Source organism: Rhinolophus sinicus, chromosome 16, assembly GCF_057876585.1.
Source record: "Rhinolophus sinicus isolate RSI-liver-muscle chromosome 16, RSI-T2T, whole genome shotgun sequence".
NCBI lineage: Eukaryota > Metazoa > Chordata > Mammalia > Chiroptera > Rhinolophidae > Rhinolophus > Rhinolophus sinicus.
In genome coordinates, this window is record NC_142516.1 from 73838140 (window position 1) to 73854528 (window position 16389).

The following is a 16389-nucleotide window of genomic DNA, read 5'->3' on the forward strand; positions in this document are numbered from 1 at the left end:
ATAGTCAGTTAAATTAATATGTCTAGGAATTATTTATCTGGTATGTCTAGGAAAAAAATATATATATATATATTCCAGTTGATGCATTTCTAGACATACGAGTCTAACTGAATATTTCAGTTATTTGATATAGTTAACTACTAAAACAACACTGTGATGTTTGAGACACCTAGTCTGCATATTTCAATCTGGTATTTTCCCATTTATTTCTATTTTCTAACTTCTCTGGGAAAAAAATAGAGGACAAAGGAGGAAGGAAAGAAGGAGGAGAAAAGAGGAGACTTTTATACTTGTTGCTTCTATTTCATGTAATACCATGAAATAAATATTTGAAAAGTTATTTGGGTAACTGATAGAAAGTATTGCCTTTTCAACATGAAAAATCTTCTACACACAATCTGGATTTGTTTATAATCTGAAATTAGTCATTGAATAGCAGTGACTTATGAGGTCATACAAGAATTTTTCAAAGAAAACTATATTATATACTGTCCTTAGTTTAAACTTGAAATTTTTCAGGTGAAGAAATTCTCAGTTTTAGCAAAGTATGATGTGAGATTTTAAACAAGAGTTTCTAATTACAGTTGATCTTTTGGAGGTAACAGTCCATATAATGTTTCATATGTGTTTCCTAGAATAAAGCCTTCTTCACACGTGAATAAGCACAAAATATTGTATTCAATTTCCCATGTGCTATTTTACCTGAGTGATAGGCTTACATCTAAGTACTCAGGTACATTTGGCATGGCCTTCTCTCTGCATGGCTCTGCATGACTTCACATTGCACTGCACGGCTCGGCAGGGCTGCTGCAAACCTCTGCAAGAGGTTTGGTCCAGACCCTAAGGCACTGCTGAACGTTTCCCCATGTATTTTAGGCAACGTATGGCCACCATAACAGTCCCATGCAAAAAGGCCAAATAATAACCAGACAAGCAAATGGAGAATCATTCTTCTTCCTGTTTTACTAAGGCAGTGGTTCTTAACTCCGATACATATTAAAATAATTGCAGGTATTTTTGAAAAATACTGAAGCCAGCCGTAGCTCCAGAAATTTAATTGTTTCAGGATATGGCACAGATGAGAGTAATTTTTAAAGTGTCCCAGTGAGTCTCATGAACAAATGAGGTTGGGGAAAATTGATCTAAGGTGTGTAGAAACAATGTGTGTATTATTACCATACAGATTATTTAGAAATGTGTTCTTGTCAAGCAAAGGCAAAAAAAAAAATTTTAAGTAGTCCAAGCATGATATTTTGCTAAGAAGCTATTAAATTGGCTTCTCTGAAGTACTATATATATATATATATATATATATATATATATATATATATATATATACACACACACACATATATATGCATGTATGTATATAATTATTGCTATTAATATAGAATATTGACATCTGATCAAATACAACTACTTTTCAACAAGGCAGATTTATTTATTGAAGTTATTACAGGTAAATATTCCATTTGCAGGAAGTCTCCTCTTGAAACTCCATGGCCTAGGTATTACTACTGATTGAAGAGTTGATTATACCAAAGTTGGGGGGAAAGTTATCAATTACATTTAATGACTGGTTTTTAGCTCATAACTAGTCAAATAATAACATAGTAGATTAATCATTTTTTTAAATAATTTTATTTTTCAATTACAGTTGGCATACAATATTATATTAGTTTTAGGTGTACAAAATAATGATTAGACATTTATGTAACTTACAAGCGGATCACCCCGATAAATCTAGTACCTATCTGACACCATACAGAGTTATTATAATATCATTGACTATATTCCCTATGCTACACTTTACATCCCCATGACTATTTTCTAACTGCCAGTTTGTACTTCTTCATCCCGTCCCCTTTTTTATCCATCCCCCCAACATCTAGCAACCCTCCAAATGTTCTCTGTATCTACAAGTTTGTTTGTTTTGCTTATTCATTTATCTTGTTCTTTAGATTCCACATATAAGTGAAATCACGTGGCATTTGTCTCTCTCTGTCTGACTTACTCCACTCAGCACAATACCTCTAGGTCTATCCATGTTGTTGCAGATGGCAAGATTTCATTCTTTTTTATGGCTGAGTATTGTTCCATTGTATATATGTACCAGCTCTCCTTTATAAATTCATCCACTGATGAACACCCAGGTTGCCTCCACATCTTGGCCATTGTAAATAATGCTGCAACGAACATGCACAGGCCCTTCGAAGCAGCGTTTTGGGTTTCCTCAAGTAAATACCCAGAAGTGGAATTAGTGGTTCCTTTGTCTCTTGTTACAGCCTTTGTTTTAAAGTCTATTTTGTTTGGCGTAAGTATTGCTACCCCAGCTTTTTCTTTTTTCTTTTTTCTTTTTTTGTTTCTATTTTCGTAAAATATCTTTTTCCATTCCTTTATTTGCAGTCTATGTGTGTCTTTCAATCTGAAGTGAGTCTCTCATAGATTAATAATTCTTCTAAGAAACTATTGGTACTCAACAAAAAGATATATTTTAAGTTCTCTTCAACTCTCTGGGGGCTTGAAAGCTCTGAAACTCAGACAATAGGACCATTTAATTTTATAATGACGATTAACAGATATAGAAACTCCTTCCATAACAACACTGTAGCATAGCCCTGACCTTACCTCCTATTTTCCTAAAAGATTAGTTCCAGAATGAGAAGGAGAAACCAGGTACGTGAAGGAAAGGCAATAATAAATAAAATAATAAAAGGAAATATGCCTGAGCTTGGGTCTTTAGGTAGAAAGAGCCCTCTTTGAGTGCAGAGCGTTAATACTGCTAAAAAGTGTGCACTTAGACATATCCTAGGGAAAATTCTCAAATGCAACCACAAAAGAAATCCTGTAAGATTGCATAAAGAACAATAAAATAGGTGCCTACAAAGGAAAGAAAATTAGACTATGTTTCTCGGCTGCAACATTAATGCTAGAAAACAATGGAGCAATGTTACAGAGTTGTGTATAAACAAGATTGTGACCATGGGGTTATAACTCAGACAAATTCTATAGATGGACATGGGCAAAAGAAAGGCACATTCAGACACATCAGGATTCAGAAAATATATCACGCACTCTACTTTTTGAAAATATTTCTTGACAGAGTACCCTGGGGAAACAAAAAAATATCAGCATAGTTATAAGTAGAATATTTTGAAACTCTTAAAAGAAAAACATACAACCTTATGAACTGGAATGAGAAAAGGTCTATAATTTATTAAGGAAAAGGTTGATATTAAAATCGTCCATTACAATTCATTTTGGAGATATACATTATGTAGATACCATTTGAATTCTGATGGTATGGTTAGTGCTTCTATTTTTCAAAGGAAAAGAAAGATAATAGAGAAAAATGCCTGACATATTAGCAGACACCTGCTTTATTTTTTTAATCCCATCCAGTTTAAGAAATAAAAAATAGGACTTCACTTCTGCTCAGACTAGAATAGTAGCTCTGAGGTGTTTTATGAAGTTTGGGTCAGCGCAGCCATTCATTGGCCCAGCCTGGATTACCTGATTTTTGGGTTTAGAGAGAAATGTCCCACCAAATGCTTTTGTTTGCAGCTTTGTATATCTCTCTCTCCCTCTGAAGGACCTTGTGGGAAGGGTAGTTGAGGGTGAATAAAGCATTCAGACATCAAGACTCTCTCCAAACACTGTCACGATATTACCCTAACGCCATCATGTAATGGCACCGAGCTGGGCCAGATACATTTCCTGCTCCACATTCGAGACTGGTGGGAAAGATGTCTTGGCCTCATTCAGCTTGTATTCACCTTGATTTATTTTCAAACCGGCAAACAATGGTGAAAAACCCTCTCATAAGTTAAAGACAAAAGTAAGAGTCTATGCATATTTCTTATCTTTGTAGTTTTTCATTCAAGCACAACTGAAACTGGTGGGTAAATGTCATCGTCATAGAGCTAGGAACCAGCCATGTCAGAGGCCTCACTGTACTTCATACTAAGCCTTAAGCTAAGAGAGGACCCCCTCAAGTGTCTAACAGTATCTGTGTTCCTGCAGCAGACCTGCAATGGCCTAACACACATACAACTTCGGACTATGAGATGTCAATTCTCAGCTCCTTTACAGCTCCTTTCTTAATTCTTTCATAATTTAGTTGCACAGAAACTTACTCATACTTTTGCATTTATATCCCAAAGTTATAACCTAAAAATAAAAATCTACGAATATGAAGATATTTCATTGCCATCTTATTTATAATAATGAGAGCTAGTTTAAAATGTAAGAATAATTATGGCATTTCCACTCCATGGAATATTATGCAACCATTAAAATAATAATTACAGAAATTTATCACACTTTAGAAATATTTTTGACATAATTGAATGGAAAAAAAGCAGAAATAAGAGTACAAAACTGTACCTACCCTTATCATTTTAATTTTGCAAAATAGCTATTCAAATAGACAATAACCAAAAGGGAAACTAGAAATATGATAATTATTTTGTTGGAAAGAACAGTATTTTGAACATTATTATGTCTAATATGTTTCATTTTTCATTTAGTAGTCCATTATTTTCACTCAGAGATTTGTCTAATAAAAACTTTTAAAATTAAATTTTGAGTACCTACTATATGTAAGTCATTTTGCTAAGTGTACGCTGCCAAGCAAAGATAACATTTAATATGCAATTCTGCCTATGGAACTTATAATGTGCTTAGTGGAAAACAGATATGTGTACTTTTTGCAAAGGGTTAAGTGTTCGGTACTCTCAGAACTAACATCCATTGCTATGGGAGAAGATCACCTACAAATAGAAGTCTCCTTGAGACAAAATTCCTAGGCTATTTGCAGGAAAAACAGGACTTAATCCTAGCTGAATATAAAGTTTTAAAAATTAATGTAACCAAAGGAAAATATCTAAAGAAGGAAGAGATGAACAGAAGGGATTTATTTAGTGCATGGGAAAATGAGACCAGTGAGGTAGAATTTGGTAATATCCTCCTCCCCCCCCCCCCTCCCCGCACGGCCCTAGAGGAAAGAAACAATACTGGGAGGGGGAAGAACGTAGTGCTGAGTCAAGCCCAGCCCCGCAGTGGACGTGGGGTACATTCAAATATCACCACCTGGTGCCATTCACTAGCAAGGTTTTTAACCCATTGCCAACTTTTACTGCGTTGACAGCAGGCAGCTGATTATAGTCTTTGGAACTTTAAGAGAGGAAGAAATGTGCCCTTAAAGTTGTTGGAAACATCCAGATGAGCTGCTGTTAGTTTTCACTGAGAAATAATGAATTAGCATTGTGCTCTATATGATAATCTGGTCACTGCAAGCCACCTGTAAGGGACAATCCACTCAGGATCCTGCCGACATGAGATTCTGTACTTGCAAAGCTAAGGACTGAACACTTGAGAGGAGGGACTGCTCTGAGATAACTCCGCCTTCCTTTGCCCTGCCCCACGGCCAGAGAATTTCCTTAAATAACAAATATGCTATCCCCCATTCAAAATGCAACCTCCCTAACGATGACCGGAAAAGTAGAGTGGATTGAGCCAAGTGCTGAAACAGAGAAACTGAAAATCTGTGATGCAGACTTAGAAGAAAGAAGGCTCTATTCCAATGGAAGCATTTGGGAAGAGATGGGGCCTGACTTTTGAGGTTGGGGCGGGGGAGGGAATTCTTAGAAAAGCTTAAAAGAAGTTAACATTAGTGATAAGCCTTTAAAGATGAATGCGCTTTTGCTTTGTTAAAAGAAAACAAATTTTCGTTTTCCTGAGTGCTTGTGATTCAAGTGGTTGGCAGAAGCGTAGACAGCGATTACATGTGCAGTGAATTATGGGAAAGGGCTCTGCAGGATGGTATTGTCACCACAACCTGCACCTTATGCCTGAGAATCCTAACACGTAGAAACAAATATAGTGAAATGTGATGTATAGCTACAGAAAGACACAAATGAATGAAATTTCAATACCTGAAATATATTGTAATCTACTGTTTGGAAACCTCTGAATTAAAAGGAATATACTAAACATCTTTCAAAGCCTAACAGGCATAGGTTGCAATGATGTGCTTTTCCCACTGCAAGACTTGCCAAAATGCAGCTGGTATTTTGAGAATTTTTCACCCAACACATGTAAAGTGAAAGAAGTACAATTTTGATCCCTGGGGAGCTTTGATCTGTCTACAAGACAAACAATTTCTCACTGTAAAAAAAAATACTCTCAAAAATAGTTCACGTACTCAAATCAACATGTACTCAAACTGGATACTATACTCTTATTAAAATATGGTTAGCAAATGAAAAGGAATATTTTGTAACATGAATATTTTATGTCTTTACTTAGTAGCACCCTTTTACATAAAGCATAATTTTTATCAAATATTTTTACAAAGAATTACAATTTCAAAAAGCTACAAGTATAGTAGAAGTAACAATTTTTCCTTAAACTTTGCAGAATAGGTTGCCAACCTGATTTCCTATTACCTCAAAAACTTTGGTGTCTATTTCCTATAAATAAAGACATTCTCCTATATACCAACAGAATCAGAAAATTAACCTAAATGCATGACTGCCATCAGACCTCATTCAAAGTTTGTCCAGTGTTGCAATATTAGTTTTGTATTAGTTTTATTATATTACTTTCAGGTGTACAACATAATAATTCAATATTCACATATATTGTAAAATGATTACCACAATAAGTCTAGTTAGCATCCATCATCACTCATATTTACAATTTTTTCTTGTGATGAGAACTTTTAAGATCTACTCTCTTAGCAACTTTCAAATATACAGCACAGTATTAACTATAGTTGCCATGCTGTAGGTTACATCCCCATGACTTATTTATTCTGTAGTTGGAAGTTGGAACCTTTTGACCCCTTCACCCCTTTCACCCATCTCCCACTCCCCGTCTCTGGCAAATACCAATCTGTTCTCTATTAGTTTGGTTTTTGTTTTGTTTGTTTGTTTGTTTGTTTGTTAGATTCCACATATAAGTGAGATCATATAGCAGTTGTCATTCTCTGTCTGACTTATTTTACTTAATGTAATACCCTCATGTCCATTTATGTTGTCACAAATGGCAAGATTTCCTTCATTTTTATAGCGGAGCAATATTCCATTTTATCTATATACCACACCTTCTTTATCCATTCATTCATCAAGGGATGCTTAGGTCACTTCCATGTCTTGAACACTGTAAATAATGCTGCAATAAACAGGTGCAGGTATCTTTTCAAGTTAGTGTTTTCATTTCCTTCAGTAAATACCTAGAAATGGAACTGCTGAATCATAGGGTAGTTTTATTTTTAATTTTTTGAGGAACTGCCATACTGTTTTCCAGAATGGCTGTACCAATTTATATTCCCACCAACAGTGCACAAGGATTCCTTTTCTTCACGTCCTCTCCAAAAGTTATTTCTTGAGTTTTTGATGATAGCCATTCTAACAGGTGTGAGGTGATATCACATCGTGGTTTTAATTTTCATTTCCCCAACGACTAGTGACATTGAGCACCTTTTCATATACCTGTTGGCCATCTGTATGTCTTCTTTGGAAAAACATCTATTCAGATCCTCTGCCCATTTTTCGATCGGATTGTTTGGGGGTTTTTTTGTTATTGAGTTATAAGTTATTCATATTCCACAACAGAATGTTTCCATATGTTGATCTAGATATAAAGCTCATGTTTATTAGATAACTCAATTATACCCTCTATCTCACAGTAGGACGATTTAGACCCATATTTATGGCTAACGTTGAAGTTATTCAGAATGCCAAGTTAGCAGTTGATAAATTATGCATTATTCAATTTCCTTGTTACAGATTTGGCAAATAAATTACATGCCTCAGCTACATATATACACACACATATAGAGATATACAAATATACACACATATGCATATACATGTATATCGTGCTATAAAGGCTGAAGCATCAATTTATGGATTGAAGTCATAAATAACTCTTTTCCAATATGTGTCCTTTCTTCTCAGTACCTAAACATACAAAATCAATCTGCTGAAATAAATTGCCTGTTAAGGATATCTTGCTACTTCATCACATATTTCTGATGTGTAAGGCATGAGTTCTCCCCCAATAAGTGTTTATGATTTTTGGATGTAACTCTACACACCAGGAGATTTTGCTATCTCAGTATGTAACATATCTTAGCTTATTTTTCTTCTGTTTAATCAATGCCTAGCATGTTTATAGACTCACCTCAATGCCATCAGCAGAGATCTACTATACTCAAGCACGGTTGTAATTTTCTATTCAAAGGTACAGATATTTCTTGAAATATATACAGCATTATTTTTAATCTGTCCCAAACAAAACTATATGTAAACTTTCTCTCCAGATAATTTTCAGTCCATTGGAAAAATTAGGATATTGTTTACCAAGTATATGAAACAATGGGAACACTTATGCACTACTAATTAATGTGGGAATTGGTAAAAAATAATTTGAAGAACAATTTGGCATTACAAAGTAAAGTCTGAACATGCACATGCCTAGCAACCCAGCAATGTCATTCTTAGCTATGAAATCCCTGATCCTGGAAAAGCCCTCATGGGTGCACTAGCGGTGTACAGGAACAACCTCGGTGGATATAGACGCACTGTTCTCAAAGAAGAAAGCTAGAAACAGCTCAAATGTTCAGCCACAATAAAATGAACAAATAAACTGTGGTCTATTCATACAATAAAATGCATACAGTGGAATTTGAACAATTCATATAATGGAATTTTGTATATTCATATAATGGGTTGTAGTGAAATGAATTAAATTAAGCTACACACATCAGTATAGATAAATCTAAAAAAAAAATACCATGTTGACTGAAAAAAAGCAATTACCATATGCATACTGCATTTCCATTCTTCTAAAATTCAAACACATCAAGCCTAAACAATATAACAATATATTATCTAGCTATGCCCCACATTTCTGGTGAACTGATAAAGAAAAACCAAATGAATGAATATACAAAATCCTAGACAATAATTACTCAGGAGAGGAGGACTGAAGGAGCCTAGGGAGGGTTTCAAAAGTATTGATGGTGTTTATATTGGTGTTAATTGTATTAGGATTATTCTTTACACTACACATATATGTTACATGTATCCTCCCCATAGGTTATGTTTCCCAGTGAAAAAGAAATGCCAAATACTACAAACACTGTTCTGTCTGATGTTGCTTTGGATATTCCGGGAAAGACTGAAAAACGTAGCTTTTCTCTGACTTGCTAGGAATTCACACTAGTTGTATAAGTAGAAGTTGTAAAATATACCTGATAAATTCAAATTAAGCCTCTATAGACCTTTCACTGAAAGGTCTTTGAATCACCATGAATGGGTCGTACTTCCATGCTGTGCCTCTACCCCTGGCAGGGTGCCCTGAAGTCTCAGCTTCCAGACTCAAGTCCCAGAAGAAGTGGCTTGAATGGCAACATAACCTGCATTTAGTATTAATGGTGTGAACTTTCATTTTAATCTATGCTTCTTTCAATTTAACATGACCAACCTATGACAGAAACTGGTTCATAATTATATGAGGGAAATATAATATGGCATTACTTTGATAGTTCCTGTGGGTTTATTAAATAATAAAGATACTTTTTTATAGATAGTTATATCTATTGTTATGATTCTGCCTTCCAAAGCCTTATCATCATATGGCAAGGAATTCCACAAAGAAGATACCTAACTCATACTTATTTCTTTGTATTTTCTCTACTCTTGGAATTCTGAAAATGCATACCGTGTATACCCGAAAATAAGACCTAGCCAGACAATCAGCTCTAATGCGTTTTTTTGGAGCAAAAATTAATGTAAGACCCTGTCTTATTTTACTATAAGACCGGGTATAATATAATATAATATAATATAATATAATATAATATAATATAATGCCGGGTATAATATAATTAATATAACATAATATAAAATAAATAATAAATATAATATAATACCGGGTCTCATATTAATTTTTGCTCCAAAAAACACATTAGAGCTGATTGTCCAGCTAAGTCTTATTTTCGGGGAAACATGGTATTAAAAGTGCTCTTTTTCTAAAAGCCTTGATCTTGATAGAGCTCATATATAGCATTGAAATGATAGATTTTATGGATTTATAAATACTTGACATATTTAAATATTATTTTGAGTTATGCTTTATCCAGTTTCATGTTAGGAGTTCTAAAAGCCACAATTTTAAAAACTTACAAGTCAGGATCAGTCTTTCTGTCACATTTAAAAGTTATAGTAAATAAAGCTAAAAATGCTAGATATTTTTAGTTGATATTAAAAGACATTATTGCTTTCACTCAGGGTTATTTTAGTGTCTTAATTACAGTAAATTAGAATAATTAGAGAGAAACTATATGAACCCTACAATTCCCCAAAGCTTTTATGCTGCCTTTTAGTCAGATAATGAATGTTAATATAAATAATTGACACATTCTGACTGCCTACGAATCTTCACACCTTACATTTTTCTTTTTAATTTTGCTCCAGATAGAAGGTGAACCACATCAGGCATTATTTCTTTGCTCTAGAAAGCACTAATTAAGCTTCTGGTGAACTTCACCAAAGCAAACAAAGCGATTCCATAGTAACAAAGAGGCTTATGCATTTCTTTTTATTTTTTTTTTTATCTTCATAGACTCAAGTAAATCCAAAGGCTTTCCAATAAATGTAGCCAAAGCTTTTTGATTCTGTTTGTTTTTATGAACATACTGTTCAATGCTTAAATTTTTTTTCAAAATGGGTTTGGTTACACATTAGACATGGAAGTATTGTCTATCATAGTAACTGGAAACCATATTCAAGCAGCTGAAATATCAATGAAGACTGAATATTCATATTTAATATTGACTAGTATATGAGGAGTGCATACAGTGTGCTACATGCATGTTATAATAGGATGTGACAAAAGAACTAGTCTGGTCTGAGAAGCCAGAAGAGGCCTTGCTGGTGAAGCAATAACTCAGGGATGGGCTGGCAAAATGCAGGCTACAGCAGCAAAAGAGACTTTCAGATGAAAGGAATAACATGCACACATATGTGTAGACAGAAAACATGTTTGGTTCCGGAGATAGAGAGAACTCTGATGTGGCTAAAACAAAGAGTGAGGTTAGTCTGGAGGGGGAGACAGGAACCAGGCAGATTAGGCTTCAAAGGCTGTATTGTGCCTCTTGGGGGGAAAATATGCTATTCTCAGGGGGACTAACAGAAATTCAAACAAATGTAACACCAAAGTATCATTTTGTGCCTAGCACACTTAGTTGTGGGAGAAAGAAACATTCGTAAACACCTTTACAACTTACCACGACTACTACCCATCTTCTCTCCATATGCAGATCCCAAGGTTCAAACTAATTGGTTCAAATATTAACCAGTGTCCAAATATTAGTTTACTGATGTGTGTGGCCATCAGGAAATTTGCCTCACCTGGCTAAGCCTCAGCTTCCTCATCTGTAAATCTGACACGAATATTATCTACCTCAGAGAGCTGTAGGCATAATGGAAGGAAGTAGTGAATACAAAAGACCCAGCCCACAGTGAACAACTGGCACATAGTATACGAGTATAATGCCCTCGAATAAATGCTCTTTAGAAGAAGACATTTTACGTTCCGTTATGATTGACACTGGTGTCAAATATAAATGCTCTGGGTTGTTAGGTTCTAACAACAGAGGTTAGTGAATACTGTCATGGCTGCTGCCCTTTTAACATTATTTTAAAAAACAAAAAAAAGAATGTTCATTTCATGTCCATCTGCAGGACATTCATTTCTATAAAATGTAAAATGAATTTTAGTATTGCATGCTTTAAAAATTATTTTGTTAAATGGCAATTTCTTCATGCAACCAGTGTTTACTGAGCAATATGACAGGTATCATGGTATGCATGGGGTGGGCGAAAGACTCAGCCCATGTCCCAGATAAAACTGTGACTTCGTGGAGCACGCACAAAAGTGGCTGACACCGCAGTACACTTTGATAAGGACTAAGTATGATAACGGAGAAACTATGAGAGCTCTGAGAATGTATTTGAGTCTCTCACCCTGACTCACAAGGCATCAGGATGACAATATGATAAATGTGCTCAGACTTAAAGTGTGAATGAGATTTAGCTCTGAAAAGATGGAGTGGATGAAGATGACATTGAGAGCAAAAGAGAAGCATCAGCACAGGTATAAGAGAGCACGAGATGTTACAGGATTTCTTAACAGAAAAAGCCCCAGGTTCTGCAGGAAGCTGAGGTTAGGTGTTACCCCTTCAGCGGGAAGAGGGGGCATCCCGAGCCCTGACCAACCTCTTATCCAGATGCCCTCATGTGAGCAGCGCAAAGTTTTGGGGGACAATCCAATTCTTTCATGGCTCTGAAACTCTACCATGAAAATGATACATTTAAAAGGAAATGTACAGACACTACCTAAATATTAGGGAAATTGGAAAAAGGTATAATCAAAACATCAATCAAAGACAACTTGGAAGACACCTGCAAAGGAACTGTCTGATTTAATTGACAATGTTCTGCATGAATTAATGAAAACAGATATTATGCCTAAAAGCCTTAATTAATATGTATGGTCTGGAAAAGTGTTCATATTCTAAAAATTTTGTCTATTGTAATACACTGTTTTTAAAGTGCAATGCTTTGCTTTATGTCTAAATACACAAAACTCAATTTGTTTCCTGTATACAGTGCATTCCACAGACTAAAATATCATGCTATTATACAGAACATTTATACTACACTTACTTACCCTTATCTCCTGCAAAAATTCATGTGGGATCCCCATAAATAAATATAACTTACTAAATTCCACAAAGATATTTGGCATGGGATAGTCCCAAGTAGGTGAGTGTCTCTTTGACTTCTTCAGAGTCTCAGTTTTCTTAGTTACAAAATGGAAAATTTTAACTTAATCATATCTACCTTCCTTCTACTTTCAAAATTCTAAACTACCAGGGTTAAATGGAAAAGAAACAGGATGGAACTTTTTTTATATATTAGAAATAAATCTGAACTGAAACCCTAAATGAATAGATAACAAGCTAAAACTCACTAGCAATTTTGCTTTCTGACTGATACTTTCATATGAAATTTCATAGTTTAACTAACATCTATTGAACACTTGCTATGTGCCAGACACTGTCTTAAATACTAGAAATATAATGAAAACCAAAATAATCATATTCTTTTCCTCATAGGACTTGCATTCTAGAAGAATAAGTAGATTTGAAATGAATATATACAGGAATGCATATAATGTATGTTATAATGGAAAAGTAAAGGATTTGGAGAGACCTGACTTACACTGTAGATGAGAAAAGAATAGAAGGTAGATTGTCCCAAGTGTGAGCAAACTCCACAGGGCAAGAAAGAGTGGGTAGTATAGGAAAAAAACGGAAGTGGCTGTAGCTGGAGCAGCACGAGAGGGGAGGGCTGTGTGGGATGAAGCTGGAGAAGAGGCTGGAACCACATCACCCAGACCGGTGAGGACGCACCATGAATGTGCTTTTCATCCTCAACACAATGAGACTTCAATCAAGAGTAGTAAGCAAAGGAATTCCAGGATGCCTCTCAGCATTAAAAATAATTACTTTGGCACTGGAGTGCAGTGGAGAAAAGATTGAGGAGTGGGTAAAGCACAAACGGACGGAATACTGAGGAGACTCTGCCAAGATCCCCAGTAGAAGCTTATGGTGGCTTGCCAAAAGGTTGCCAGTGAAGATGAGGAAAAAGTGGAAGATATGACATACATAGCAAAAGGGATAATAAGACATTTTCAAATAAAATGACCTTCAGTTTTCATAGTCTGAAACGATGGGTTTTTTTTCCCTATCATCCTTCGCTTCTATTTTTACAGCCATTCAGATAAGAGTAGAAAATAACTGCCTTTGCATTTTCCCCTAGAAAGAGGAAAGAAAAGATACACACACACAAATGCACATCACTTTACCAAAATATGGAGGCAAATAAAATGGGCCCAGTTTTCCACTTTAAATCATTCCATGGGATATACATGAGAGAGAGAAAAAGAGACAGAGAGAAAGATGAATAGACATGCATTATAGCGTCTCATAATTACAAATTACCAAAAGACTATTTTCATCAACTACAAAACATTTTTAAAGACTAATATTAAAAGCTATTGGTATTTATATTTGCATGAAATCAAAATTCTTTCCTCCTTCTTGATTTCTCTGTAGCGTTTGTAACTTTAACTCTTTAGTGGATGCTGTTAGTAAAATATCTGACATCATTCATTTTTCAATTTTATCAGCATCATTGGTTAATCATTCATTATTGTCATGATACAGGCCAGCCTTGTATGTTGGTGAAAAAGCCAAAAACCTTCACCCAGAAATCAGTGGTGCCACCCCAGAGCTGGGAGGGCACAGCACAGGACATGCTTTATGTTTCTGGAAAGTTTCTGGCATTCCATGCATTTCCCATACAACATATGAAGGGGAAATATTTTGCTAGGTTGCTATTCAAAAATCAGTTTAAACATGAATATGTTTAATTCATCTTTCAAGTAAGATTTAACAAACTGTAAGTGTACCATATATTTAAAACTCATGAAGAAACTAAGCCGTTCTGCCCTCCACTTGGAATAAAAAGAAGGTGTCTCACCACATATTTTGCAGACATCTAAATCTACGTCTGTAATCATTCCTGACATCTTACTGTCACAAAGTTCATTATGTCTAGACTGTTTTTCTTCAAATAATCAAACTCTCTAACCTGATTTATACTGTGCATAGTGGTTCATCTTCAGACTTTGTGATTTGACCATATATTTTAATCTAATTTATTGTCTTACATTCAAAGACTTTTCATATATTTTATCTAAAGGTAGAACTGCAGACAGCTAATTTTTCCATTATGAAACTTCAGTTCAGATATGACGTTTTCTTTCAGAGTATTAAAGACAAATTCTGTCACCCTATTATCTAGAATCTAAAGAGTTCTCAAAACATTTTATTCAAGTATAAGAAACATACAAAATGAACACATCCATGTAATCACTACCAAGAGCAAACATAGAATAAAACCAGCAGCCAAGAAACCCACCTTCTACATCATCCAGTCATTAACAGCCCTACCACAAGTAACCATTATCCTGACTTCCATCACACATTACTTTTGTGTGTTTTTAATTTTTTTATAAATATCATTGTACAATGTATGTTTATTGGCTTTCTTCCTTCAACAGTAAGCTTGTGACGTTCAATCATGTATGTGCAGCAATAACTCAGTTATTCTCAAGGCTGTATATTATTCTAGTGTATGACTATACCAACTTTTATATGTCTATTTTACTATTACGTGACCTTTAGGTATTTCTACTCTGAGGCTATTAACATATGCTGCTGTGAAAATTCTTGTATATGTTTTTCGTGCACATGTGTGTATTTGTTCCTCTTGTACTTATACTTAGTAGTAAAGTTCCTCTTATACTTAGTAGTAAAGTTGTAAAAAGTAAAGTAGTAAAGTAGTAGTAAAGTAGTAAAAAATTCCTCTTATACTTAGTAGTAAAGTTGATCTAAGTCAAATGATAAGAGTATGCTCACTTTTATTAGATACTGCTAAACAATTTTCCAAGTAGTTCTACCATTTTAAATCCCACCCAGTAGTGTATGAGACTTCAGTGGCTCGGCATCCTCACCAACTCTTAGTATTATCAATCTTTCATTTTAGCCATCATGGTGCATATGTAATAGCATCGCATTTTGACATTTAAGTTTTAACTTACATTTCCCTGAAAAAACAATAAGGCACATTATTGTTTGTTTATTGGTTATTTGGATATATCTGTGTATTTGTGTGTGTGTGTGTGAGAGAGAGAGAGAAAGAGAGAGAGAGAGAGAGAGAGAGAGAGAGAGAGAGAGAGAGAGAGAGAGACCTTACATTTTATTAAACTGTCTGTTTTTTCCCATTAAGTTATAGGAATATATATATATTCTGGATACACAACCTTTGTCAGATATATGTATTGCAAGTGTCCTCTCCCAGTCTGTGATTAGTATTTTCAGTTTCTTATTATGATCCTTAGATGAAAAGCAGTTTTTAATTTAGGTTAAGTCTGATATTTGAATTTTATTCTTTATCACTAGTGCTTTTAATAGTCTATAAAGAAATTTGTGTCTACTGCAAGGTAATAAAGGCATTCTCCCATCTTCTGTTCTCCTTTTAGCACTTAGACCTATAATCTATCAGAAATGGATTTTCATATATGCTACAAAGCTGAGGCCAAGAGTCAGTTTTTCTTCAGATGGGTATTCAAATAATCTAGCACCCTTTATTAAAAAGGCCACCCTTTTCCCACCAAAATCCATTGTCATTTATTTAATGTATACAATTTGATATGTTTGAACATATGCATATACCCACATCACCC

The 16389-nt window shown here is 34.8% G+C and overlaps 1 long non-coding RNA gene across 1 annotated transcript in view; it reads right to left on the bottom strand.

Moving 5' to 3' along the window:
* Positions 1-1807: 1807 nt before the first annotated feature.
* The window catches only part of LOC141571106 (uncharacterized), a 230181-nt gene continuing 215599 nt past the window's right edge, over positions 1808-16389 (bottom strand). The window contains exon 5 of the long non-coding RNA XR_012495677.2: positions 1808-3816. This is a non-coding gene — a long non-coding RNA (uncharacterized LOC141571106). The remainder of the gene's footprint in view (positions 3817-16389) is intronic.